Source organism: Haliaeetus leucocephalus, unplaced genomic scaffold (assembly GCF_000737465.1).
Source record: "Haliaeetus leucocephalus isolate CR32 unplaced genomic scaffold, Haliaeetus_leucocephalus-4.0 Scaffold1, whole genome shotgun sequence".
Classification (NCBI taxonomy): Eukaryota; Metazoa; Chordata; class Aves; order Accipitriformes; family Accipitridae; genus Haliaeetus; species Haliaeetus leucocephalus.
This window is the reverse complement of record NW_010972437.1, coordinates 17,297,917-17,321,627: the sequence shown is the minus strand read 5'-3', so window position 1 is coordinate 17,321,627 and position 23,711 is coordinate 17,297,917. Positions and strand designations below refer to the sequence as shown.

At 61.3% G+C, this 23,711-nt stretch overlaps 1 protein-coding gene across 1 annotated transcript in view; it reads right to left on the bottom strand.

Annotated features, from left to right (window-relative positions):
- The window catches only part of NHEJ1 (nonhomologous end-joining factor 1), a 43,669-nt gene that overhangs the window by 1,178 nt on the left and 18,780 nt on the right, over positions 1-23,711 (bottom strand). The window lies entirely within an intron of this gene.

The following is a 23,711-nucleotide window of genomic DNA, read 5'->3' as shown; positions in this document are numbered from 1 at the left end:
GCTGTGGCTTCCCGGGCTAGAGCATCGCAGGGGCTACAGCTCACCGATAAGGACAGCAAGCCCTGGGCAGGGGCAGGACCTCGGCCTGAGGTGGGGATGGGGACCCCCTGCCTGCCACAACTGCCTCCAGCGATGGCAATGTAGGCAGCACAAGTCATCCCCGGTAGTCCCATGGCAAGTGAGGGCAATGCGGCAGCAAGATGAGGAATGCCCAGGTTTGCTCCCAGGCTGCCAGAGCAACTCCTGCCTCCCTGCAAACATTTTTTCTCCATCCAGGCTTGGTGCGGGGAAGCCTCCCTCCTTCTGCCCACAACCCCCGCCAGGGCTGCGGGATGCCACCCTCGCCCTCCGGGCCATGCCAATATGCACGGAAGACCTCAGCTGGTGAGGCTGGCAGGCTGGGCAAGCACCACGCTCCACTGAGAACCTAACGCAGCACACAGCCAGCAAACAAACACGTGCAGGGATGGGGAAATGCATGTGTGCCCTGGAAGGGGTGGCTGCACAGGGGCGTGTAGGGCACGCTATGGGTGCACACGTGCAGGTGAGTGTGAGTATGCGTGCATGCATGGGGGCTGAGCGCGCAGCCGTGGGTAGATGAGTATGGCTCTGGGTGCATGCATGGCTGGTTGTGTGGCTGTGTGTGTGTGTGTGTGTGTGTGTCAAAGGTCTGCACACTAATCTCTGCTCCACTCCACACCCAGGCAGCAGGAGAACAAAGTGTAACAGATAAGGCTGGATCCTCTCTGGGCCAGAGGAGCGGGGAGGGGATGGGGACGCTCAGACCCACTCAAGGCCAGAGTCCAAAGCCTGGCCCCAGCTTCCCAGTGGCAGAAAGGGCAGGCTGAGCCCCCCTTGCTGCTCCCTGCCAGATGCAGAGGGAGGGCAGGGCTGATGCCAGGATGGGTTGGCTGCTGCCCAGAAAGGCGCTTTCCCCACAGGTCTCATCCCTCCTGCTGGAGCCGTGGGCATGAAAGGCCCCTTAGCTGTAGGACACACATGGCACCACCGTCTGCTTTTTGCCCAGCTCAGCTTTTGTGCAGGGACCTCCCTGTGTCCCTGCCCACTGCCACAGGAGGGAGTGATGCTCTGATCCCAGCGCCCTGCCAGCATCCCCGGGATTGCTTGCCACTGGGCAAACACACCTCTCAGCCCAGCCTCTGAGCCGTGACCTGTGCTGGCCCATCACAAGGTCCCAGGGAGGAGAAGGGATGCTGAGCACCTTGGACACCTCGGGGATGCTCTTGCCCAGGGTGTCTCATCCCACGGGGCCAGGGTTGCACCCAAGGTTGCAAAAGCAGCATCCGAGACCGGGAAGGCGACTGCACTTCAAAGGCAGGAGAGGGGCTGGCAACGGGTGGCTGACACAGCCAAGATCAAAGGCACAAGCTGGAGTCATAATTCAGAGAAAAGCAAACAGCAGCTCCCAGGAAAGCCGTGAACGGTGGCGGAGTGAGCAAAGTGTACTAGATAGCACTGCGTGGGTCAATGCCCCGGGAGGGCGGGAGAGTCTGCTGTGGAGCCACCTGGCCCTGGGTGCCACTACCTTGCTGCCTATCCCCTCTCCCTGCCACCAAAGGGTCCCCAGGGAGCGATGCCCAAAGGTGATGGGGCAGGCTGTGCACCCAGGCATAGGGTGCTGCCCACCCCTCTCTGCTCCAACTCAGCCAGGACACAGGCTGCAGTGCAGGATGGCACTGGACATGCCCCGAGCCCTGGGGCTGCTCAGGCTGCTCCTCTTCCTAGCATCCGAGTGAGGATCTGGGCAGGGCAGCTCCTCTCTTGGTGCTCAGACCCAGCTGCCCTGAGCCAGCAGAGTGTCCCCGTGGTGTCTCTGGGGATGGGGCAGTGCTGTGGAGTGCCCACCGTGCTTGCAACCACCCGGTGTCCCCGAGACCAGCATACAGGCACCCGCTGGGGTGGCACCCTGGGGAGGTGCTGGGACAAGAGAGCCCAGTGCTACCAGTCCCGCAGGGAGGGATGGGCATCTGGGCTGGCACAGGGGTCTGCAGGTGCAGGGCACCCACTGGCCATGCCTTCGGGGAGGGCCCAGCTCCAGCAAGCCCAGGGTGGAATTTGAGAGTCACTGGCCACCTCCTGCCACTGCCCTTCCCGGCGGCTCGAGCCTGTGGGCTCAGAGCCATCGGGCCGCCGGAGCTGGCCCGCAGCGGGATGGGAGGGCCGCGCTTCACAGCCCCGGAGGGAAATGGGTTTATAACCAGAACTGGAAGCGTTTCCCTGCAGAGCTGTGACTCAGCAGGGAAGCAGAGCGTGCTGTGCCAGCCACCGGCCACCTGATGGCCCCGGAGGCTGAGAGGGACAAGGAGGTGTCCCCAGAAAGGGCTGGGTGGGGGACAAGCCCTGAGTACTGGTGACTTGCCCCTCCCTCCTTGCCCCACTGCCCCAATACATGCCCGAGCTGAATCCCGCTGCAGCCAACTTGTTGCCCCTGCTGCGATGTCAGCCCTGGCCTCCGGTGACTTGTTTTTCTCTGATTACCCATCTCTGGGATAAACATGATGCCTGAGGTCTGGGGAGCAGCACGAGCAGAGAGCTGGCACCCGGGGGAGTGCCGGCCGGGTTGCCCCACGCGTCTCACTGGGGAGCGATGCTCAGGGAGCTGGCACGGCTTGTCCCCTGTGTTATGACTACCTGGCCACAAGGCCAAGTGGGATGCCCTGGTATCAGGCGTGACTCAAGGTTGCGGCAGCGGCGTGGGAGGCACCGCAGCACACCCTGAACTGCGATTAGCCCAGCCTGGGGGGGGGCTGCCCAGTGAAGGGGGGGCAGGCGCCTGACCTTGTGCCAGGAGCAAGCCACGCTCACCAGCAGCCCCACAGCAGTGGGGACAGCTCACGGGGAGCTGGACTGCAGCCTCACTCAGTGCCCCTATCCCGAGGGCTCTGCTATGGGGCTGCACCCCAGATTGGGGGGGTGGCAGGGCTAATGGTGGGCAGAGTACTGCATCCATCTCCCAGGCATCCTCCCTTCGCCCACCCCTGCCCGGACTCCCTTCTCAAGAGGCCATAAGAGATGGCGATTTTGATGTGCTCTTGACAGCATGAGCAGAAGGGGCATGTCACCCAGCCTGGCACCGTGCCACCAATGCAGAAGCATCACCTTCCCCTGGCCTGGGCCGGGGGGGTGGTTTGCAGGCAGGCTGGACCATGCTGGGCCCCCGTGCTGGTGCCAAGCACCAGAGTCTAAATCGGTCGTGCTCAAAGCTGGGGACTGACCCTTTCATTATCACACCAGACGTTCGAAGCGGTTACCAACATTCTTCACTACAAACCCCACATTCCTATTTTTTAATATATTTTTAACTGGAAAACAGAGCGAACGGGGCCTGTTTGGAAATTACAGCCTGGCTGCTGTGGCTTGTATGTCAGATCTGCCCACATTCCCGTGGCCAGCCTCAGCACATGCTCCACAGGGGCACACTTAATAATTCCTGCCGGGGCTGGGAGCCAAGGGGTGTGGGCCGGGGGGGGGGGGGGGCCGGGCTTCCCTGGGCTCCCCCATCCAGCGGGCTCTGCGGAAGCGGCGTGGTGGAGCAGCAGCCCGGGAATGGTGCACTGGCTCTCCAGCAATGGGCATGGCTGCCACTGTGCTGGCACAGGCAAAGCCCGGAGATGCTGCGGCAGCCCGCGGTGGGCAGGGGAAGGGCTCCATGGCCGGGGCGTTCCTGTGCCTAGTGGCCAGGCTGCCGTCGGTGCTCTCCCCTGCTGCGAGCTCTGTGTGTGCTCCTGGGAACGGGGCCGGTGTGGCTCGCTGGATGTGTGCTGGGCATCTCTGCCCATGGTCGTACCAGTGTTGGTCAGGCTGGGGAAGGATCCACCCTAGGATCCAGGTAGCTGAGCACCGATGTGTGCTAGCCACTCACCCTGCCTCTGCCAACAGCAGCGGACCAAAGGATCCCGCCAGGATCTGCCTGCGGAGGATAGAGATGGAGGGGGTTGAACTGCTCCCTTCCAGCTGGGATCAAGGGCGGGCAAAGGGGCAGCTCATCTCCCCAGGATGGAGCAGGGCACACCAGTCTGGCCTCCTGCCCCAGCTCCCTGGTGGGGCAGTGACCTTCTCTCTCAGAGCAAAGCTGCCCCAAAGCACCCCAAGCTGCCCCATACTGAATGCCGATGCCCTTTCCCAGCTCCTCCAGCCCTTGGACCTGCTCGCACACGCTCACCCCAGTTTGCAGCAGTCCCTGGGGCATTGCGTACCCCAGCGGCGGATGGCTAAGGGACCTGCCCTGAGCTTGCACTGTCCCCATCATCCCCTACCACGCACATCCCTGGGGATGCGCAGCAGCAGCAGCTGGGAGAGCTGGCGGTGCTGCCAGCCCGCCCGTGGAGCAGGCAGGGGCAGGATGGCCAGTGCTTCCCAGGCAGGGAGCCAGGCTGAGCACACCTGGCAGGAAGCAGCGGTGCCGGCAGGGGAAGGCAGCCGGAGAGCTGCCGAGAGGTGAAGGGGTCACCCCGGGGAAGAGCGGGCAGTGAGGCCGGGACGGCAGAGCATCCCCGCTCGACCCAGCCCAGCCCGGCATGGCCCAGCACTCCTCCCAGCACTGCTCCGGCCCTGCTGTGGGCAATGTTTTCCTTTCCCCCTGACTTTCGGGGCCTTTCCAGCGAGCAAATGTCAGGCGCATAAAGAGCGGCACTGTGAGCGGAAGATGGAGCGAGAATGCCTGCCCGCGTCCCTCCGTAAGTGCTGTCTCACACTTCATCAAGGCAGCCTTTGCAAGCGAGGCACCCGCTTAACAACCAGCAGTCTATGCTGGCCGGCGACCGCAGCAGCCCCGCCGCTCAATACCCTTTTCTTTTCTCCTTGTGCTGTTTTCACGGCTTGGGTTACAGCTTTTCTCGCAGACACTGAGCGGAGGGGCGCAGTGGCAGCGGGGGCTCTGCATTGTGCCGCCTCTGCGCTGGGGTGGATGTGGGTCCCCCCCAATGCAGGGATGCTGGGGGGGTTCCTGCCCTGCCCACCCGCTGCTGCTTCCAGCTCCCAGGGATAAATCCCAGGGAAAGGAGGGTCAGCAGCAGCGCAGAGGTAGGGCAGGAGGTTGCAGCATCTCCTCCCTAGCTACACGAGGACCAGCCCACCAGGAGCAGCCTGGGGCTTGGCAGAGGGCTGGTGGGGGCGAGGGGCTCCAGCCTCCAGTGGGCACAGCCCCTACCCCATCACACTTGGAGAGGGGCCACCCCACCACGCTACCCAGCAAACCCATGGGCATCTGAGCCCTTCCTCTACAAAAGGGCCAACAAACTCCCTCAAAAAGAGTGGGGTACAGCAGAGCAGCCCTTGCTAGAGGCATGAGCCTTGCCTCCCCACCTGGGTGACCCTGCAAGAAGCTGGGCATGGCTGCCTAGGGGCTGGGGACAGCTGCTGGTGGCACCCCCAGCTCCACCCTGACCATGGGCACCTGTCCTCCCAACCAGCAGCCTGTGGGGCAACAGCAGGAGAGCCTCTGGGGCAACTGGCATTGGGAGCTGGGCAAGGAGGATGCCCTGAAGAGTGGCAGGTCCCAGCAAGCCAAGACTTGTGAGGACTTGCTGCTGGCTTCCAGGAAGGCAGAGCCACAGGCTGATGGCACCTACGGGCATGACCTCTGCCAGCCTGGCCCACCACTGACACGGGGTGCCTTCTCCAGGGGCCAGTGCAGGAGGGGAGGGCCTGAGCAAGTCCAGGAGCAGAAGACATGGAAACCTGGTGGCCAGGGTCCCTCCTGTCCCAGGGGGGCAGCTCAGGGACCCCTCTTCTCTGCAAGGAAGCTGGGTGGCTCACACTGCCTTGTTACTGTAGGGTGGCTCGGTGAATATGGACACATCACCCAGGCTTATTATTGTAGGGTTCCTCCGCAAAGCATGCCAGCTCATGCAGGTTTATTATTGTCTGTCCAGGAAAGCTGGACACATCGCGCTGGTTTGTTATTGTAGGGTTGTTCAGGAAGGCCAGCCAGCTCATCTCAGCTTGTTATTATTGCGCAGGGCTTGCGGGGGGCTGGCCGGGAAACTTCCTGCAAAATGGGGTGACGGAAAGCGAGCCACACCTGGTGAATCACAAGGATGCTGTGTGGCGATAAGGAACAGCAAGGGGTGGCATCCAGCACCCCAGCTCCACCCGGTGAGGACAGGGCACAAACGTTCATGGGCACAAATGCTCATGGCTCCCCTGGGACCCATGGGGCAGTGGGGCTGGCAGAGGTGGCAGGAGCATGGGTCAGGGCTGGGGACTGGCAGAGCGGCCTGCAGACCCCTTGAGAAGCAATATCTGGGGGCGACAGGGGGAGACCCATGGGGATGCTGCACCCAGTGTGTCCCTAAACCTGGCATGCAAGGGATTAGCTGAGCTAACAGGGCCCAGAGAGGAAGCTGGGGCTGAGCCAGGTAGGATTAGGGGCTTTGGGGGGAATCTGGGTGCGTTCAGGACCGGGTTGAGCGGGAAGCAGCAGCCGCTCCACCCCGGCGGCTTTGCAGTTCCGCCCAAGCACGGGCGCAGCCGGAGGGGCAGCCCCTGGGGACGCTGCCCCATCATCACCCAAAACTGCAGCAGGAAGCATTGCTGCGTGGGGCAGGGGGGCAGCAGGGCTTGCCCCCCAGGCTGGCTCAGGCAGCTCCCCAGGCACATGGCCCTGGGAGGGCTGGGTCTGACATGCCCCAGCGGCCCTGGCACTACCACTGGCCCAGCCACTGTGTCACCATCACTTCCCCTTGCTCTGCAGCAGCCCGTGTTTCCCAGCCCTGGCACCCCGCTGCTGTCCCTGCAGGCAGTGCCCAGCTGTGCTGGGTGCCCAGGTGTCCCCCCAGGCAGTGCCGGTGCCCAGGTGTCCCGCGGGCAGTGCCCAGCTGCTCAGCGCAGATGTTGGTCCCCGGCCAGGCAACAGGATTGAGTGTCAGGCGAGCTCTCCGTGCACAGCAGCAGCAGCAGGAGGCCAGGCTGCCCTGCGAGCACACAGCCCCTTCATTCATGGCAAAAAATAGCCCCCCGGGGTGTGGTCCAGCCTGGAAAAGCCCCCTCCAGCCCTGGCCAGCCCATGTTTATTCAGTATGGGGGGGGGGACGCATTGCCCTCCCCCTGCCCGTTGGCCCTGTGCACCATGTCCCTGCCAGAGCGGCTGCTCTTGGACGCGGTTCCCCGGGTCCCCCCCCGGCCAAAACACACAGGCTGGGGCGGGGGGAATGGCAAACCCCTAAAAAGCGCTGGGTTTGTCTCCAGGCGGAGCAGCCCCCGGTGATGTCATGAGAGCTTGCAAGCGGCCACATGAAAGGGACTCGCTGCCCAGGAAATCCACAGGTCCATGCTCCGCCAGACAAACCAGCGATTCTTCAGTGGGCCGGGAAGGAAACCTCGGGGAGCTCGAGCCAAGCCTGCCCCTGCCTCATGGACAGAGCCTGCCCCCAGCCCCATGGCCCCCTGGGGTCCCCAACCCTGCTCTGCAGTCCCCCCTTATCCCTTTCTCAGCATCTACAGTTCACAGCAGCCCGATCCCCGCACCCAAATTGGTACCCCTGGGTACCAATCCCTGCCCTACGGTCCCCAGGGCACCAAGCCTCACCCCGTAGACTCCCAGCATCCTAATCCCTGCTCTGCAGCCTCCAGAGACTGGACCCCTGCCCTACAGACCCCAAACCCTCTCTCTCCACTGGCCTGGGAGGCAGCACCCCCATTTCCGTGGTGATCCGTCAGGCTGGGAGCAGCAGGTGATTTAGGGCCAGGCAATGCTGCCACCAGACAACAGGGATGTAGCAGGGCAGTCAGGGGATTCTCTTTCGTGAGGGATTACGCTAGGGACAGCTGGGAACACACAGACGTGCCCCCCCCCCAGCCCCCTCCCCAAGAACCAGCCGCATCTCACCCCACTCTGGCGGGCACTGCAGACATGGGCTCTGAAACCGAATCCGCTGCCCAGGGCCTCCCCTCCCCATTTCCCACAGGCGCAGGACACAGCGGCTGGAGTGATGGGGAGGCTCTGCCTTCCTCCTCCTCCCCACACAGGAGACACCTTTGGGCTCCCATCCAAGCTCAGAGGCCCAGCTCTGCACCCTACTCTGCCCTGCATGTCCCAGCCCCACCATGGATCCCTCGTCGCATGGGAATTGGCGACAGAGCTGCCTCCTCTGCCCCATCACCAGCTGCAGCCCAGAAGGAGCCGAGTGACAAGTGAAGATTAGGGCAGTTTTGACTTCACGCCCCCAGCGCCTCCCCTGCACCATTTTAGGAGGCTGCAAGCATCCAGCCCGTCCACCTTCAACTTGCCCACAGAGACACTCTCCTGCCCCACTTGCTCCATCTCTCCCCACACAGGCACAAGGTGACGAGACCTCTCCGCACCCCCAAAGGTGCCTGGGGGCCAGCGTGTACCCCAGCCTGTTGCTGCGACACATGGTGACACCGGCTGGGAAATCCTCTGTGGAGCAATGGGCGCAGGTGTCTTCGCAGCACAGTGCTGGGGTGGAGGGCTCTTTGGGGCCAGCAGAGCGGTGACAAAGGACCCTGTGACTGAGACCCCGCTGCCCTCAGCAGACAGAGGTTCTTTGCAAAAGAGCTGGCTCCAAGCAGACCACAGCCTGGGGCATCTAGGTTGTGGGGCATGTCTATCCTGCTGGTACCCAAATCCACCCATGACAGCGCTGGGCTCATGGAGGGGACAGGACCAGCGGAGAGGAGACAGGAGCCCCCAGGGTCAGCGCAAGGCTCGCAGGGCTGTTCCCTCTCCCATCTGGGACCGGGGTGAGATGTTTGCTCCTGCTGTCCCTGTCCCAGCAAAGAGAGGGGACTCAGTCTCTGGGACTGTCAATCAGGCACCTTTCACCAGAGCTAAAAATGCACTCTCAGAAGGAAAACAAAATAAAAACACAAAACAAAACAGCGAGGTGAAAAATTCCTTGACATTTCTCTCCTGCGAGTCCCCAGGGCCGGCAGAGAGGCGAGAGCCCCCGGAGTTTGTCAAGCAAACACTTTCACACCCTCGGCCGCGCTCGGCACGCTGCCGCTGGAATGCCAAATATATATTTAAGCCCTGCTCATCAAAGGAGTCTGTTCGGAGTTGGTCTCGGGCAACGTGCATGTGGGTTTGGCCCAGAGAGAAAACCAGAAACGCTAAGAACATTTCTTGGGGATGGGAGACAGCTTGCGCGCACACACACACACACGCGCGCGCGTGTGAGATAAATGACAACCTTCAAGGTCGTGTGGCTGTAAGGTCGTGGGCTGGGCACGAGATACCTGCCCGCTGCGGCACTCACCCTTATCAGCTCCTGTCGCACCATGCACCACGGGGGGGGGGATGTTTAGGCTGGAGGGAGGCCAGCAGCCATTCTGCATTCCAGCGCACTATAACTTTGTCAAAGCTAAACGAGCTCAGCCAACAAAGCCAGGGTCCAGGGAGATGAGCGGGAAGCGACACTCTGGGAGAGAACAAACTTGCAGGGACATGGAGGGCTGGCTGGGGCTGCGCACCCCGCAAGGAGGTGATGAGTATCCTCAGCCCAGGGCACAGCACCATGCAATAGGGAGAGGCAGATACAGCGCTCTTGCAAGTCCAGTGTTGGTGCTTGCCAGGGTGCCACAGCACCTCTGGCTGCTGCACGGATCCTGCTCTACCTCCCCTGGCACTAGCTGCAGCAGGCAGCCAGGCCCAGCCCTCCTGTAGGGCATTGCTGCTCATCTGCTGCCAAACCACCCCCGGCCCCTTGCTTTGAGGAGCCGAGGGCAGGGGGCTGCTGGCTGCGTCTGCCCCATAGCTCCTCTTCCCAGCCACGGCTTTGCTGGAACGAGCTGTCTGGGCGCAGCAAGGAGAACTTTGGGAGGGGAACTGCAGGCAGCAAAGGGGAGAGCCTTTCTGCATGGACCACTCCTGTTCCTCAGCTCCCTCCCTTAGGAGCATCCCCTTGGTTTGCTGCAGATGGCCCAGGGACTTAACACCCATCTCACGGACCACCTCAGAGTCAGAGGTGGGGGAGTCTCTGCCTTCTTTCTCTTCTGCGTGGGGTTTGCTCCCAGCTATGGCAGTGCCCTGATATTTGCAAAGCCCCGGTGCTGGCTGCAGGGCAGGAGCTGAGATGCTCCTGCCCCATTTCTGAAGGCAGGTCTGGGAGCTGCCACACGTGGGCTGGAGGGCAAGGCAGGAGCAACATCTCCAGAGATGATGGGCTGGGCTTTCCCCTCTCTGCCATTGCTCCAGCCAGGAGCAAAGAGGTTTTAGCCTAAATCTTGTACCTAATCCCAGCTGACAGAGCTGCAGGTCGGGGTCTGGCCAGGGGCTGGAGCCGGCCGGCGCAGGAGAGATCATTGCCACAAGCAAACAGAGCGCGCTGGCTCTGTGAAATCAGGCATTATGCGCCTGTCGCCCGCGGCAGGACCAGCCCATCAGGCTGCCAGGGAGCCACTCTGGTTACGGCAGGGGTAATCCCAGCACCGGTGGGGCCTGACCCTGCACAGCCGTGCCCCCCAAGCCGGGTTCATCTCCAGGTGAGGGGAGGGATTGCTGGGCCATGGGTTGGATTTCAGGCACCTGCTGCTAATAAAACACTCTGTCATGGCACCTTTGCCCTCTCAGCCCTTGGAGAGAGGTATGGGGTCCCTGCCGTGCTGCCTGGGGGGCACAGAGGGCTGGGGGAGCCAGGACCTGTGGCCCCAACCCTGCCCCACGCTGTGCCCCTCCACCCGGGCAAGCAGACCTCCCCTTGCCACTGCAGCCCCATCCATCTCTGTCCTGCCAGGTTCGGCCACTGCATCCCGAGTCACTGCTCATTTTCAAGGGCAGGGATCCCAGCCTGTGCCGGGAGCATGTTGCACCGAGCCCCGCCACTTCCCTGTGGACAATGAGGAGCAAAGATGTCCCCGGCTACGGCGACCACTGCTTTTTCCAGCCCCCTGCCCACTCATCACGCCACTCTCTCCATTCGGACTTGCCTTGCTGCGAAGGGTTCACCCACCCTTTGCCATCTCCAGACAGCAAAACCATGCCCTTTGGCTAAATACAGGGTTTTCTAAAAGCCTCACCATTTTCTTTCCTATTTTTCTAGGTGTTTTCTTCCATGCAGCACTGTAATCATCAGCACTGGAAAACAAGGTACCCAGGGCACCTGCTTGCGGCTCCCCTCTGCTCATGTCAAACCTCATCTGTTTGCTGTCACTCTCTGCTGGACGACCATCACCTTCCAGTCTAAAAATTGGTTTATCTTTAACCTTATCCATAATAACATGCTCCAATATGTTGTCTCCTATACGGTGCCAGGCTAGAAAATCCTCCTCCATAACTTAAAGCCCTGCCATCTCAATGGCCCTGCTCTTTGCCATCCTTAAAGATATCAGAGGGCTCGGCAAGCTGGGCTGTGCTGGCTCTGGCCCCTGCTCTCCCTTGCTGGACCCCAGCCTTTGGTGGGGCTGCTGACTGGCTGGGGGTCCAGTTTCCAGAGCTGCTGAGGCACTGTGCAGGAGGACCTTCTCCCTCCCCAGCCAGGTCTTTCTGCAGCCTCAGGAGAACGGGTAACCTCTATAGCCCCCCCCTGCACTGCCGCCAGCTGCCATCTTCTCAGAACACGAGCCTGTCACCGGCACATGCAATAATCATACTCGGCGACCTGTTTCTTTGCTCCCCAACAATCCCAGCTCCTCCAGCAGCCCCAAAACAGGAGGAGAAGGGTCTCCCTGAATCCCCTGCCTCCAGGAGCCGAGCCTGGGAGAGAACCTCTCCGAACACCTGGAAACTCAAAAGGCATGTCTCAAAGTAGACATCAGAGCCAAAGTGAGGACTAGGCTGCTCCTTGCCCTGCCTGGGCTGGCTCCTGGAGCTGGTACCCACAGCCCACTGCCTCCTACCAGGCTGCACATCTGCAGCCTCCACCCGTGCAGGAGAGCAGGAATCAATTACAGGGCTGGCAAAGGCAGGGCTGCTCCGGGGCTGGTGAGCAGCACCAGCTCCAGCGGCCGCAGAGCATGTGGCACGGCACTGGAGGCAGCCCGCCGGCCGGCCCCACGCCTGGGCTGAGCGCAGATGTGCCACTGGCTCATGGGGAAGAGGCAGGGGAACCACTTGAAAGCCATGGCATGAAAGCGCTGGTAAACCAGGGCCACTCCTCTGCTCCTCTGGCTCCGCACACTATTTATAGTGCTCTGGGTGCCCACCCCGGGGGAGTTCAACCCCTGGGGTGAGACTTCTGCCAAGCCAGCTCTCTTTTCTGCTGTGAAGCTCCCCGGACCCCCAACAAGGTCCGTGAAAGGTCTCAGATAGCTAAGATGCTCTAGGGTGGTCTGTCCCAGCTGGACCTAGGATCCAGCCAGCCACAGGAGCTCATGGCACGGCCACATCAGCCTGCACTGGAGGAGCCAGCTTGCATGCAGCACCCCTGGACAACCAGCACGTACAGCAGGAACGTATAGACAAGCCCCACCACATTGGTCTGGAGACAAGGAGAGAGCCAGCCAAGCCATGGTTACTCCTTGGAGAACCACCATCAGTAATCCCAGGTGGATGTGGCCAGGCTGGGGGGAGATGTCCCTGCTCTCTCCAGCTGGAAAGGGATGGCTGGGTGGAAAGGGTGTGGGGAGGTTCCCCCCCCAAGCTTGTAGGCTGGTTTCCTTGTTGTGTGGGAGGATGTCAGGCCTCGGCCTTGTGTCCCAGCACCCAGCCCTCCTGGGCATTTGCAAGGGCCTTTTCAGTCACCACAGGCAGAGGAAATGTGATTCTGCCAACCCACATCTCGTGGGGGCTGCTGGAGGGCTTCGGGCAAGGTAGGCAGCAAGGAAGAGCAGCAGTGCCATGCCCTCAGTGTGTCCCGAAGCGCCGGCCCCGCATCCTCTCCTCCTGCCAAGCGGCATGCGCAGGCACAGCTCTGCGCCCAACCCCAGCTCCGCTGGTGGCAGCGTGGCAAGAGCAAGCCACGGGGAGGGATGCCGGCATCCCCTGTGATGTGGCTGGGGGGGCACAGCCATCAGCAACCACAGAGCAGGGGACAAGGCAGACCTTCTGATGGTCTCCGCAGCACGGACACTTGCCATGTGCATGTCCAACACACACAGGCTCGTGGGGCAGGACAACCTCCACTGCAGTGGTGGCAGCTGGGGGATGAGCCAGGCAAGTGCCTGAGCACCAGGTCACACAGTGACAGCCAGGATGAGGACCCAGGCACTTGGGGGAACACATTTGACTGTAGCCCCATGCCTCCTCACCACCCCGAGCAGAGGTGTGGGGGCTCCCGTCATCTCCCGAGGGCTGCAGGGTGAGGATACTGCCCGCACAGACCAGATCCATGGTGACCTCCGGGGCAGGGGGGTAGGACCGCGCCGATTGGGAGCAGGTGGCTGCTGCTGGTGCTCCCCCGGCCAGCAGCCAAGGAGGAGCTAAATTTATTCCACCAATATGTGGGCAGTGGGGGGGGACCGGGGGGCTCCTCCAGCCCATCTGCCCCATGCACGGCGCACATCCCACCGCCCTCCTCAGTGCTGGCGTGGCCGACCCTGCCCTGACACCAGTGACGGGAACAGAGCCCTTCTGGACTGTCTCTTTGGCACCCGCGTGTCCTGATGACTGGCCCTGAGCGGACCCAAGTCCTTCCTCCCCCGACCACAGAGGGGAAAGTTTCCAAATTAAAAACCTAAAACTGGCAACAAGGTGCCCATGGCAGGAACCTTTTAAACTGGCCATTAAAGTTTATAAGTTAGACGGGCACCAGGAGCGAGCGGCGGAGCTGCAGGAAAACAGCCGCCCCTCCTTGAGCAGCCTAACCACGGCTGTCCCCAAAGCCACAGGGCTGACGTCACAGCATGACTTCACCTCCATCACCCACTGCCTGGCCGGCCCCAGCCCCGTGTTTACCCCTGCCCGTCCCCGCTGCTGTCCCTCGCAGCCCGCTTTTCCCTTTGAGGTCGGTCGGCAGCCCCAGGGCCTGGCGAGGAAGAGGAAAAGAGCAGAGAGAAGGAAACCAAACCTCAGCGCCCACAAGGCGGGCTGCAAAACACGGAGCCCCAGCAGCCACGCTGCGGGGACGGCGGGCTCCGTCCTAGCCCTCCTGCCTCTCCCTGGCTGCGTCCCCCCTTCTTGCCCCCAAGCTGCTGTGCCTGGGGTGGGAGACTGGGAAAACTCCGGTGGCTAGGGCTGTGCCTGCTGTTATTCTCCCATTTTCCCACAGACGACACATTCTGTGCCCTCGGCAAGATGGGCTGGGGTAGGGTATTGGACCCGACTTAGTGTCCTGTCCTGCCCCGGGACGCTGGGATGGACCATGGCTGCCTGAGAGGACCCAGCCTCTGTTGCGAGGGATGACATTCTACGGGCTAGGTGAGATGCAATGGGGTGGTGAGAGGCACAGCCTGTCCCCAAGCCCAGCTGCGAACATGTGGCCAGCCCTGGGGTGAAGCACAGCATGGGGTTTCAGCCAGAAGAGCTTTAGGAGTAGCAGAAACAGAAGCCTTGGGTGCCTGGGTGCAGACCGGGACAACACCGTTCCCCTCTCCCCTGCCAGCGTGGGGGCACTTCTGCTCTAGACCTCTCAAAGAGGAGCCACCAGCCTCAGTGAGGTGTTGCAGGTGTGTGTGGGACGCAGGCTTGCTTTGCACAGTGAGGTGGGAGGGCGGATGGGGGGGATAAAAACCCCATGGGTAGTGATACTGGAAGTGGCCTGGAAGAAACACCACAGTTGTTTTCGGAGTGGCTGTGCATGGGGGCCAGTGCCGAGCCATCCGAGCCCTGTGCAAAGCCAGCACTGCACGCTGGAACCAGCCTGAACGATGCACGCAGCTCAGAGACGCATGTTGCCAGAACATGGGTGAGAGCCACAAAAGCCACACGGGTTCAGGAGGGGCAAGGCTGGGGGCTGCGCGGCCGCAGAGCTGCCTGCAGCAAGCCCAGGGCACCGGTCAGAACAGGCTGGGAAAGCCACCGTCCCCATCGGCTGCTGTTCAGAGCCTCACAGGGCACATTTTGCCCACTGTCACCTCCTGGAGAGGTCTGCGGGTTGCATTTATAGACTCGGCCACAGACCCTGGTCCTTGTCCTCAGGACCGCACAGTGCTGCCGCTGCATCCGGAGCATCTCCAGGAGCAGGGAGCTGTGCCAACCCCCTCTGCGTCCCGGTGAGTCGGTGCATGCATGCAAGCCGCTCGCACGCCTCCCCATAAGCATCGATCAATGGGGAAGCGCACACACACGCGCGCGCGCACACACTCACAAGCAGGGCAGCCTCTGCAAACAACTGCTTGTTAAGTTAAAATTAAACTCTGCACAAATATTGACCTTTGGAGGGGACACAAACTCTGCCGATATATTTACCAGCTTTATAAATGGGCCTGACCACAGTGCCCTATATGCTGAGCTGGAGGAGATGAGGGCTGTGGAGGTGCCCAAATGAGGTGCATGTCCCACACTCCCCAAATGAGGCTCTCTCCGGACAATGCCACTTGTGCCCCCCAGCTGCCCCCCACCCTCCCCAAAGTCCCTACTCCAGCCTGAAGGAGGATGGATGGTGGGCGTGAGGATGAGCTGGACCCACTTTTCCCCTCAACTTACAGTTTCTTGGGGGAGCAGCCAGCAGCTCATGGACAGCCCTGGAGCACCCAGGGGAAGCTCTTGTACTTTCTGGGCTTGTGAAATTGGTCCAGCACAGCAGTCCTGAAGGTGCCTTTCATCTTCCAACCCTTCCAAACATCTGCATTGACCAAAGCCTCACTGTCTTGCAGGGGCACCCACTGCCAAACGCCAGCTGCCCAGCATTCGGACGGGCTGCTCCACCCACGAGTCTGTGCCCCCTCTGCAGAGTGCCCAGCACATCCTGGGGGCTTCCCATCTCTCAAGGGGAACCCAGAGCTCAGGGCTCAGTCCTCCATCTGGGAAGGCTTTGGAAGCTGCAGAAACATCAGCAGCTTGCAGCCAAGGGCAAAAAGGACCCAGCGACAGAAATGATGCAAAGAGAAGGCACAGTACAGCTCTGTGGTGGGAAGTCACCCCTTGCGAACCCACCAGAGCTCTCAGAAGCAGCCAGCATGCCCAGCTGAGCATACGGGGGAATGCAGTGGGACTGGGAAAATACTTAGGGCAAGGTGTTTCCCCAAGGATGGCTAAACCAGCTTGGCTGTTGTAGGAGAAAAGGCAAGTTCCTCTCACAGCCTACACCTAGGGTAAAGCACGGGAGGCAAGTTGGAATAAAGGGTGACTTTTGCAGGCAGAGGGTACAAATGGGGTGGCACAGGAGGCAAGAGCATTTCTCAATGATATTAAACTCTTCAGGGCAGTCAGAAAAACTGCTGAGTGCAACAAGTTGCTGTTGAATGGCTGGGCAATGAAGGCAGGCATGAAGTCAGCGCTGATGAATGTAGCACAAAGGACAAGGGGAACAACCCCAGCCATGCGGTGCATGGTGCAGGGGAGACATTCCTGTGTCAATGCAAGGGGAACACACCAGCTTGGGGCTCAGCCAGAGAGAATAGGACCCTGCACATCCCGAGGATACCAGGCTGAGGCCAGCATGTCTGGGACCATCACTGCCCCTCAGTCCTTGGTCAAAGAGGATGACAGGACAGCGGGTACAGGGTTCGGCTGAGCATGCACCAGCGGGCAGCAGTGCTCAGCATGCAAGAGGGATGATGGAGAGTGGATTTAGGAGATGGCCCTGAGGATCTGAGCGTGCAAACCCAAGGCTATGCATAGCCAGGAGGGGGGTGCAAAGAGGGTGTGCACGCAGCAGGCACAAGTCCTGCGCCAAGAGCAGTGCGTGCACCGGCTGGGCGGTGGGAGGAAGGCTTGTGCCCACACCAGCTGACTGATGCCTGGCCCCAGGGATGCAGGGAGGAGAGCACAACACATACAGCAGGGGATGCCCAAGTTCCAGCTCTCGGAAATACTGAATAGAGTCTTATTCAGGCTGATGTAAAACACTGTTAAAACACACAAAAATCCTTTGAGTAATGGGCGAGCGGGAAAGAGGCATCTATAATTAACAGTAACTGTTCGAGACGGTCGCTGCCCAGAGACGTGTACTGTGCAAAACCACTTGAAAAGGCCTCGTCTGAAAGGCGAAGCCTGGGGTTTTTCAAGAAGCCCGTCATGTAACGATCCTGGCCCTTCCAAAATAATTCTGCCATATTAAAAAAAACCAAAACCTCAGCTTAATCGCCCTGCAGCTCTGGGACTGGAGAGCTCTGAGAAGAGGGGAAGGGAAGCACAACCGGCTTCCAATTAGAGCCTCGTTAGAAAGGAAAGCTGGGGAGCTATTAGAGAGCGGGCCGGGAGTGAGCTGAGCTGAGCTGAGCCAGCTGCCTGGAGACCCACTGCAGGAGGGGCGTCCCCATCAGCCCTGCCCCCTCTCCCCCCCCCTAGGTGGGTGCTCTGGGACCCCAAGGGTGGCATGGTCCCAGCTGTGGGCACATGGCCTCAGCAGATGGAGAAGAGATCGCTGCAGTCACACGCCTAAAAGCCCCCTGGGAAGTCCTGGCCCTCCACAGGGCAGGGTTTGGGGATGCTCATGGATCTGTTCAGGGAGCACAGGGAATGGGAGGAAGGGGAATTGGGGCTAGAAGGATGCTGCAGCTGGAGAGGGGAAGTGAAGCAGGGGTCTATGAGCTTCACTGCCTCCTCCCACCTTTGGAGGTACAGAGCTGAGGCCAGAGACTGCCCCAGCCTGCGTGTCCCCGTGACACCAGGATGGGGCTCCTGGCTCTGCCAAGCCCTGGATTGCAGCCGTGGGGAGAGAGGACAGTCCCACTGTGACTGCATCCATCCTCCTGCCCCGCAGGCACACCTTGCCACCTTCCCTGGCACCTCAGGTCCCCATCCCCTCCCATGCAGACCAGTGTCTCCCAGTGCCCAGCATGCCTGCAGCTCGAGGATGGCTTGTGCAGTGCCTACAGCCAGTTACTGAAGCACCAGAGCCCAGCCAGGTTGGTGTGAATGCCAGGGCATCATCGCCTGCAGCACAGGTTCAGCCACAGCATCCACCCCAGGCCGTTTGCTTCATCAGCTCTGCCTTTAATTGTGCCCGCCAGCCCTGCCTGCCTGGCCCAGGGCACCAGGCACCCGCTCGCCTGCCTGCAGCCCAACTCCAGGGCCAGCCAGTCGGGAGGCTCGCTGCCCAGAGCAGCCTCCCCTTCCCATCCCACAGCCTGGGACCCATCCAACACAAAGTTAATTTCTAACCATGGGTAACCACCAGTGCCCGAGCTGGGATGATTTATCCCCTATCTGCCTGGGTCGGATTTATGAGCCACACATCCCCTAGGCTACGATAAAGGCCATGTCTGTGCTCCTCCATCCCCCCCCTTCCCGTAGCCCCTCCGTGTGGACTCGCTGCCCCCCCCCCCATTTACAAGCCTTCCCCCAGTACGGAAACCTGACAGCCCGCAGAAGAACAGTAAACAGCACAGAAAATAGCACACGCTGGAGGCCAAGGAGAGACACGCTGGCCGGGGAAGCCACAAATGGTTCCTGCTTTCAGGACCTGTTCAAGAAAACAGAGTGGGACGTACCCTGGGCTCCCACCAGCCTTCGAAAGGGGAGAGGGGAGCTGCTATTAATAGCTGAGCCAGGGCACTGCTTGCATGCAGGGCTGGGTTGGACGATGCCACAGCCGTGACTGGGATAGCTGAGCAGCAAGGAGCGGTCCCTGTGGCATCAGCCAGAGGCAGCGCTGGGTGGGAGTGGGCATTTGCCCTACAAATGGGAATTCACATGCAGGGTGGAAATTTCCTCGGCCCATCAGTCCAGCATGAGGCCAGGAGAACCGGGAACTCAAAGTGGGGCCAGGTGCTGCTATGTTTGCCCCTGCCAAGCAGCACTGGGCAGGGGGTGCCAAGGGAGGGCTCATCCCTGCACCCGCTTGTTCCAGTCCATCCTCTGCTGGCAGACGGTGCTCGGCAGCCCAGCACCTGGGCACACTGTCATGGGGATGCCCCAGATTTGCACTTAAGGCTGCTCCAGGGTCTGACCATGGTGGTGATGAAGGCATGTGTCACCTGGCTTCTTTTTAAACAAGGTCTGAGGCTTCTACCCCTGTGCTGGCAACATGCTCAGCCCCTGAGCAGCACTGGGCATTACTGCAGTGCTGGCAGCCTCCGCAGCATGTCAAAATGTGCAGAGAGCTGCATGCACCTGGATCTATTTTCTGCCCCTCTGCCAGCCACTTTGCCAGAGCTCGGATGCTCTGCGTGCACCACGGCAGTCAAGATGCTCCTGCCCCACCAGCCAGGATGGCATCACCCTTTGTACCGCCACCAAGGGCTTCCAGTCCCCGCAGCCAGCCAGATGCGCAGCCCAACAGGTGGACAAATGGGCCGGCTCTTGGCGACCTGGCCATACAGATTGTGGTCCTGAGCTGCACTGAGCAGCCCAGCCCAAAGCAGCCCCCCTGTCAGTGGCAGCGAGCTGGGGAGGGAGCAAGGGGCAGCAGTGACAGCCCTGGGGTTTGCAGGATGAGGCTGCGAGGAGCAGGATGGATGAGGCTGGAGGCAGCATCCTGGCTCTTGGGGCAGGCACCGCCATCCCCCTGCCCTCTGCAGCGCTGATAGCGGCAGCCCCGGCAAGGGAGAGAAGAGAGCCTTGTTCTGGGGCCAAGACTAAGGCGATTCAGTGCTCCACTCCCCTGAGGTTTCTCGGGTGAAACCTGGCTCTGTAATGGCTGTGTCTGTAAAATGTATGGAAATGCCCATAAAACCTGTATCAAATGCTATATGGATATATATGGATATATGGAGAGAACTATGAAATTAGGAGCACGTGGGGAATTGGGGCAGGACGGCTCCCTCTGAGCCGTAAAAACACACAAGTGAAAGGCAGGGGAGGCAGGAGTGCCGGGAGCCACGCAGACAGGCCGGCACGGCCAGGAGCCAGGGGAAGGGCACCCCGGCTCCACGCTGAGTGGCTCTGCCGAGACCTGCGCCCACAGAAAGTGTCCAGGATGGAGGGACCTCTCTGTGGGGCAGCATGGGACAGACCCCTGCGCAGGGCTGGGGATGCCTCGGCAGGGCTCCGGGCATGGCCAGGGGGGCCTGGCTGCCAGGACACCCCAGCAGTACCCCTGAACCAGAGGCAGCTTGAAGATGAGCTGCCAAAATGATGAGCGGGAGGCTGGAGAGGGGAGATGCATAAAGGTCTCTGCTGTGGATGGCAGCAGCCCACTGCAGTATCGATGTCTGAGAGCCATCAGGGAGCCTAAAGTGAGGGATGAGAGGACAGGGGAGAGGTGTAGAGGCAGTGGGAAAATAACCACTGGTCCCAGTTGGGAAAAAGAGCCGGCACCAGCTGAGTGTGGCAGAGCAGCCAATGGCAGCCCTGGAGGTGCACCAACCTGTATATCCCTTCGGGGATGCCCCCTCCCTGAGGGAGAGTGCCAGCGTGAGAAGACGGCACAGCACCAGCTAGAGCAAGCAGCTTCTGGTTTTGCTCCAAGGGCACACACCAAATGCAAAGCACATGGGCAATCCCAAACACACAGCGCTCCTGAGATGGGCCCACAGCACAAGGAGCTCTTCGCGGGACTCTACTTGCCTGCTGGGCTTCATGCCCTCCTCTGCAGGGGTAGTAGCGGTGTGAGGACATGGGCAAAGAGACACGCTGAGCAGCAAGCAGAGCCTTGCTGCCATCAGCATCCCATCATATATAGCTGCCACGAGCCAGCTGAGCTTCTATGATCCTACACAGCAGACTCCCCTTTTCCTACAATCCCATCACTTTGAGCACTGAGGTTTTAAGAAAATCTCTAATATCAACAGGTTTTACAGCAAAATCATAAACAAACAGGCAAACAGAGGGCCCTTGCCAAGGAGTAAGCAACAAATGATGAGAGAGGAGGTGAGCCATGGCAGTTTGCTGTCACCATTGACAACGTTTGCTCCCTGTGCCATGCTGGGCAGCACCCAGTTGGCTCCAGTCCATCTTGCCTTGCCGCAGCAGGGGCCAGAGAGCTGGGACCCCACACCCAGCCCTCCGCTGCTCCCACCAAAACCTTTCACTCCTTGTAGCCTTCCTAAAGCAGAAAATAGGCCCAGAACCCCCAAATTTGGGGCTTAATCTCATTCATTTTCCCTGGTCCACTTGCCCTGAGAGCGGTGAGCATGGAGGGACCTGTGCAGCAGGGAAACCCAGGGCAGGCTCCAGACCCAGGCACGTCCCTGCTCCTAACCCCCATGGAGCTGATGCTGTGGCAACGGGGGAAAGCTCCTTGGCCGCTCCACCCGGCATCCCTGCTGCGTGACAGCCCCTGCGTGGCTCCCCGCTGTGCCGCTAACCAGCGTGAAAGCACAATGCTGGTACCAGCCCCGCTGCCCAGAAGCATCCCTGTCACAGAGGCTGCGGCCAGAAATGCAATGCCAGGGCTGCAGAGAGGCAGTGCTCGGGACACAGAGACGCCGGGGTTGCAGGCACGCAGCGCCGGCTCCGCAGCCCCACGCAGCCGGCAGCAGCGGGCCATCAGGCGGCCGCTGACCGGAGGCAGGGCGCCATCTGCCGCGTCCCTGTCACACGCCAGCCCACGGCGTGTCCCCAACCCCGCCAGCGCAGAGCCCCCCCCGCCGTAGGCAGGCAGGCGGGCGCGGGGCACCGGGCCCAGCTGCAGGCAGGGAGCGTGCTGCCCGCTCTGCTCTCTCCCCTGTCCCCTTCTACCTGCCGGCGTGACAACCAGGAGAGGTCACAGCCCCGCGCAGGGTGGGTGCAGGGCAAGGTTTGGAGCCTCTGGGGTGCAAGGGCAGCCCACAGCGTTATGGGGGGGTGGGTGTGTGACAGCGCTGAGGTGTCCTGGGGGGCCGCAGGGACAGCTCGGAGGGCCTGGGCAACCTCTCTGCCGCTCTGACACCCAGGGCACCTATTTCGCAGCAGTGTGGCGGGGATGAGGATGCAAATGCCTCCAGGCCGTCTCCTTTGGGCTCCAAGCCCCTAGTGCTGGGGCTGGAGGGGGGAGTTTGGGTTGTCCTACAAAACAAATCCGGAAAGCAGGGCAGTTAGGTGGGCATGCAGGGGGACATCGGCAGCAAAACAGTCAGAGGGACAGAGAGGAGAGGGCAAGGGATGGAGGGGACGGAATGGAGCGTTACAGGGATGGAGGTACCTGAGACCCTCCTGGCACTCTGCTCTGCATCACCAGTCTCAGACCCTGCCCAAGGGCTTCCAGAGGCACTGGACAGCTTTTGGGGGACAGGTTAAGGGGTGCCCCACCAAGGCAGGGGTCCCCCACCAAGGCAGGGGTTGCCAGGCAGGGACAGGGCTGCAGGGGCTAGACACCGTGGCAGGCTGCAGGGGAGAGAAGGGACACTGGAGGATCCCTGTGCCCAGGTGTTACCCATGGGTATGCTAGGCTTCGAGCTCAACTGAGTGGCCACAAAACAGGACAGCACCCAGGGAGAGCCGGTCCCCAAATCCCCACAGCTCACCCTGCACCAGCAACCGTGGCCCTCGCTCAGCCCTAGCCAGTGGCAGGTTGGCACCTCTGGCTCTGCACGGTGCCACCTTCCCAGGCACCACGCTGCCAAGCAGGTGAAAAACATGCAGGGGCCATGCAGTCAAGGGATGCGACATGAATATGGATGAGGCCGAGTGGGCTTATGAATATTAATGCCCTTTGTGGCTTTCAGGAACATCAACGTGGCACAGAGATCTAATATTACTCCTGGCCACGCAAATGCAGTGATATCCTCATGTCAACCCTGCCAGGACCGTGCCAGGCATGCCCCAGCTGGCAGGGCCAGGGTGGCATGCCAGTCCCCAGCCCATGTCCCCAGGTTCTGTGCTCCACCTCTCTGGCACCCCCGGGGAGTGGGATGGGAGCCCTGCTCTCTCTGCAACCCTGTGGTCCTGGAATGCAGGGAGCAAGAGCCAGGCAGGCAGGGCTCTGCGACTGTGCTACCTGTGCTGTGCCAGGCACGTGTGACCGCAGTGACCCGGGAGCCAGCTGAGGGACGCTGCCTGGGGAGCAGAGGAGTGCGCCCCGCAGCTGGGAAATTGCACTGACTGGCTCCAGCCCCTATGGACAAGGGGCAGCCCAAGCTGGCAAGGTCGGCATGGGCCAGTAATGCTTTAAAAAGCATCATTATTGAAGGTTACAGAGCCAGAGGGAGGATTCCCCAGGGAGCTGGGGGTGCCTGAGCATCCTTCCAGACATGCCACCAGCAAGCTCAAGGGGAGGGCAGGGCAGGCAGGGCCCCGGGGAGGCACAGGGATGGCAGGCGGGATGCGACTGCACTTGAGACACACACCTCCTCCCTGGCCTTGGGGAGGATGGGACCTGGGGAGCGGCTGCCCTGGCGCTTTCCAAGGACCCCGGGCCAGAGAGCTGCCGGACTAGGACCTGAGGACCAGCCACGCTGAGGGCCACGGGCATCTAAGGATGCTCCCCCAGACCCGTCCTTCATCCCTCTGCCGCGATACCCATCTGCGTCTCCCCCCAGCAGCCACACCTCCCAGGACAGCACTGCTGCCAGCAGGGACACAACTGGGAAGGATTTCAGGGGTGTAAGACTTTTGGCTTGGCAGAGCATCCCCACCGCATCCCCCCCCAGCTCCGTGCTGGAGGGTGCCCTGGGCCACCTGCGTCCCCTTGGCGAGGCTGGAAGCCCCGGGGCGAGCGCGGCAGTCCCTGGGCACGGCGGCAGGCTCCCGCGCTCGGCCGGTGCAGCGCGAGGTCACACCCAGGCCCGTGAACCCGGGCAGGCACAGGGGAGACCTTCTAGTCACACAATTACTATATTATGTAGCACTAATAAAAAAAAAAAAAAAGGGGGGGGGGGGCAGGGGCTGC